Source organism: Neophocaena asiaeorientalis, unplaced genomic scaffold, assembly GCF_003031525.2.
Source record: "Neophocaena asiaeorientalis asiaeorientalis breed wild unplaced genomic scaffold, Neophocaena_asiaeorientalis_V1.1 scaffold36, whole genome shotgun sequence".
NCBI lineage: Eukaryota > Metazoa > Chordata > Mammalia > Artiodactyla > Phocoenidae > Neophocaena > Neophocaena asiaeorientalis.
Window position 1 is genome coordinate 2,391,443 of NW_020174149.1, and position 4,883 is coordinate 2,396,325.

General features: G+C 38.0%; 1 pseudogene; it reads right to left on the reverse strand.

The window, feature by feature from the left end:
- Positions 1-2,460: 2,460 nt before the first annotated feature.
- On the reverse strand, positions 2,461-2,843 carry LOC112406269 (cAMP-regulated phosphoprotein 19 pseudogene; annotated as a pseudogene).
- Between the last annotated feature and the right edge of the window lie 2,040 nt (positions 2,844-4,883).

Consider the following 4,883-nt stretch of genomic DNA (forward strand, 5'->3'; position numbering starts at 1 on the left):
CTTCCATGTCCTGGCTATTGTAAGCAGTCCTGCAATGAACACTGGGGTACATGTATCTTTTTGAATTATGGTTTTCTCTGGGTATACGCCCAGACCAATTTGCATTCCCACCAACAGTGTAGAAGATTTGATAATTAAGGAAACTTTCCTCTACTATGGTTTTTTTTTTAATAAAAAAGACAATCAACAGTATTTTATTTGGGGCCCTTACTCAGTATTTACAGATCCTCAACTTTGAGGTAGGTAAATATTAGCATTGTGTTTTATAAACTAAAACTCAGGCAGAGATTACATCACTTGTTGCAAACCACAGCAGGAGTCCTACTATGGTCAAGAATAGCATGGTCTCTTTCAGATTAATCATCTCTGATGTGTGAATTTAATGGTGATAGCTTGCAAATATTCATAAAAAAGACTAGATACCACAGAAATTCTACTCTGGAATATTTGAAAATTCTTAAATTGATCCTATAATTATTATACATACCGTGGAATAACCTACCTGCTCCCATTATAAATCTATTTGTATATAACTGATCCTTATAATAACAAATTAGCACGTTACTGATTTTGTTGTTTTCTGCCTTTTGGGGTGGTTTAAGCAGGAAGACAACCAGCACGTTTTCCTCAGGGTGCTAGACAGCTTTAGGTGCAGATGCTATGCTCAAGGCACCATCTATGATGATTTGGCGTCATAGGAAAGCACATATACAAGTGAAGCCAAGATCCAGAAAAGATGCCTGGATCCAAAAGAAGGGAGGCCCTTTGCAAGTCAAAGATGAAGAAAAAAAATAAATACTGTCTTCTTAGGCTCTGCCGATCCTCACTGTCATGCTACAGCATCACAACAACATATGGGAAGAGCTCCTAAAAAAGAGCAGTAAGTTTGTCCCAGTGGTCTGTTAATTAAAGTTCTTGTTAACCAGATAAGCCACAAGAAAAATTAAATTTGTATTTTATTAAAGTGACATCGATAGAAGCAAAATATCTAAATATTTAATATGAATATGTTCCACCTATCATGTATATTACTCTAATTGTCAAAAGCCTAATTCACTTAGCTCAATATAATCACTTGAAATTCAGCACATCTTGATACAGGTTCCTGGGCCAGCCTTCTCAAGTATTTGTTTAATTATAAAGTTCCTTTTACTTAAAATTTGTCAAATATTAATAGTATAAGATTGAGTGGTTAATTAACAACTGAGAAATTATAAGGAAAATATCATTAGTGTGTTATAAAATGCAGCATTCAGCAGCACAAATTTCAAGAGTAAGGATATAGACTCCTGTGCTTCTGAATAGACTGAACAACTTAGCCCAACATGGTTTGGGTCAAAGAATCAGGAAAAAAAGGAGGGAGAGGCCACAGGAGGCAAAGTAGTTTATTCTAGCATCCCTCAAGTTGACTGTGGAAGTAAAAAGTTTCTACATTTAAAAAGTTTATGTAAGTTACATGAATTGTAATTTTCATAAAAATCAAAATGAAATGTTCTGTGTAGGACAAAAGATATGCCTAAACAACATATCATATTTGTACAAGGTGACATGAATGTCATGGATATTAGTAATGAATGAAAAAGCTTAAGTCTATGGCAGACGGAGCAAAGATTTCAGTTTGGTATTCTATAACCACAAGACTGTAAACTACTCTTACTATACAAAAGCTCCAATGACACATAGAATTTTGTGTAGGAACTCTTGTGCTGCTTCTGCTTGGCACATCATCTCTTTAATATGTGAAATTAATACATTTGTGAGAAGTTGTTCAAAACTATCGTGTTTACAAAAATGGCACAAAAGTGAATTCAGCAGTTGATGCACACGCACACTTCAGTCACATCTTCAACGACAAAAGGTACTGAAATGCTGTAGAACTGAGTAAGAATGCTAGCTTCTAGGGCAGCTGTTAAGCACTAGAGTCACCGAAGTTACACCAGAATGGGCAAATATTGCCCAAGTAAAATTCTATTGTTAAAGCTGAAACAGATTTAAGGCCATTCAAGTTCAAGCACAGAGATACAAATCTTTTGGAGCCCCATCTATCTGTGTTTGAAATTTGTGACCTTTCTTCTGACTTGTGGTCTTAAAATTCTGTTTTACAAAATCTGAAAATGCAGAAGAAATCAGTACTACAGAGGTTATATTAAATTAGAGTAAAATACAAAGCTATGATTAAGATGAATTAAAGAAAGCCAAAAAGTTAAAATTGTAAAACTTACTTGTTACTTGTTGGAACTTTCCTACACTAGAAGGTTGGTATTATATACAGTTATTTTCAAGTAGATTACTTTATGTTTCTCTATCATGTTCTTTTCATCAGTACACTGTTAAACTAATCCAAAACCGTACACATGTATACTACTTTACAATAGCAGCACACACTACTGCTACCTGCAAAGCTGTCACTCTCAAATGACTTAGTGAATGAAGGGAAATAAAAAGTGGAGAAGGAACGTATTAAGGAGAAATAATGGGAATTAGAAGATTCATGCAGTTCAGCTCTTTCAACCAGCCAGCCAGCTTGCTAGCAGCAAGAGATAGTTTCCGTTGAGGATGGACCTGTGGAGTGGGAATGTGGTCACAGTGACCTTTGTCTTATCTGGGGCTGCAGTAGGAAGTTGCTTGTTCTTCATCTTTGCTTTAGCCATGTTGTAATCCCCAGAATCAAAATACCTTTGCGCTTTCTGCAATCATTTCCTTAAGAAATCTGAACCTCCAGGCTTTTGTCCTAGAAGAAGATACCTTGCTTTTAATTTTGCTTCTTCAGCTTTCTCTGGACTAGTCACTTTATCTTCCATTTCCTTCTGTTCCTTTGTGGAGGCTGCCTCAGGGACTTCTGTGGATATACTGCTCTCTCTTACCCCACTTCTCCACTATGGGGTTTGATTAACTTTAGAGATAGAGTTCTCGCATGAAGATAAAAGTGGAGGATCAGCCATATTATTCTAGTTTAGGGTCGCAAGGAAAACTGGATTAGAGAAGGTGGTTTGTACTGGAGATGGAAATAAGACTCTCTACACAACACTCCCCCGGAACTGAACTGACTTAACCTCTGGGATGGTTAATTTCATGTGTCAACTTGACTGGACCATGGGGTGCCCAGATATGTGGTCAAACATTATTCTGGGTGTGTCTATGAGGGTATTTTTAAGAGATTAATATTTGAATCAGTAGACTGAGTAAAGCAGTCTCCCTCCCTAATGTTCTTGGCCCTCATCTAATCCACTGAAGGCCTAAGTAGAATAAAAGGCTGAGTAAGAAAGATTTCTTTCTTTTGGCTTTACTGTCTTTGAGCTAGGATATAGGTCTTTTCCTGCCTTTGAACTCAGACTCAGGCTGGAACTTACATCGTTGACTCTCCTGAGTCTCTGCTTGCTGACTACAGATCTTGGGACTTATCAGCCTCCATAACTGTGTAAGCCAATTCCTTATAATGAACCTCTCTCTATTATACATTATTATATGATACATGCTTTATATATCATGTAATAATATATATTATTATATATTTTATCAATCAATCTGTCTATTGGTTCTTTTTCTCTGGAGACCATGACTAATACAACCTCCCAACTGCAGGTGGGGCAGCTGAAGAGTTTTGCCTGGTCTGCTTCTGCATGGTAGGAAGGAAGTAGAACAAGAGCAGTGATAAGTCGTCCTCAGACTGTGGGGATCAGAGAGGGAGAAGCACCCCAGGAAAATGGTAAAAGTTCCCTCACGAACATCCTTCAAGAGAGTGGGAAAATTGGACATAGGAACCAACATGAGGGCTCAGAGGGAACCTGAGGAGAGGAATTCCATATACCAATTGGTGGTACTGAGGATTAGAAACCGCAAATTGTGAGACCTTAAATATTGTCTCAAAACAGTAGCTGGCCTGAACTAACTCTAATAAGAAAAGCTTCTTGGGGCTGGATTCAGCCAGTAAACCAAGAAAGATACCATTTTAAGATACATTAATAAACCCCAGAAGTATTCTCAGTTGTTTGCCCTGCACGGACAAATGAAGAGTATGTAAATATATCTTAAAAGCATAAATTCATAAGCTCTCAAAAGTTACAAAGAACATTAGGGACATACAAAATGGCTTTTGATTCAGATAAATTTGATTCCATTACACATAGTAAAAGCCTGCCTCATTGTGGTAGATTGAGTCTGTATCAGGAAAGTTCAGATTATTGGTGATTTTGTGTAAGGGCAGCCTTGAATATGTCTGGCCTTTTCTCTGTTGGAAATAATTAGATAGCCAAGAATTACTGCCAAGGACATTTGGTTTATGGATGGGATATTTCTTAATGAAGGTGATAATGACAATAACAAGAGCATCCATATTTTTACTATCTTTTTTTTAAAATTAATTAATTTTTGGCTGCTCTGGGTCTTTGTTGCTGCATGCGGGCTTTCTTTTTTAGTTGCGGTGAGTGGGGCCTACTTTTTGTTGTGGTGTGCAGGCTTCTCATTGCGGTGGCTTCTCTTGTTTCGGAGCCCAGGCTCGAAGCACACAGGCTTCAGTAGTTGTGGCACGCACGCTCAGTACTTGTGGCTCGTGGGCTCTAAAATGCAGGCTCAGTAGTTGTGGCGCACGGTCTTAGTTGCTCCACGGCATGTGGGATCTTCCCGGACCAGGGCTCGAACCTGTGTCCCTTGCATTGGCAGGCGGATTCTTAACCACTGTGCCACCAGGGAAGCCCAAAGCATCCATATTTTTGTTTCTAGTTCTGAGAATTTCATTAAGTAGTGCTAAAGGTTTCAAATGGTCTTGTATTTCAAAGCACTCTCTCTGTGCCTCTTTGCCTTACCTTACACTAGCCCTTCTACCTGAATGTGGTTTTTTTTTTTTTTAATTTTTGCAGTTTTACTTATCATGACCTGACTTTCCC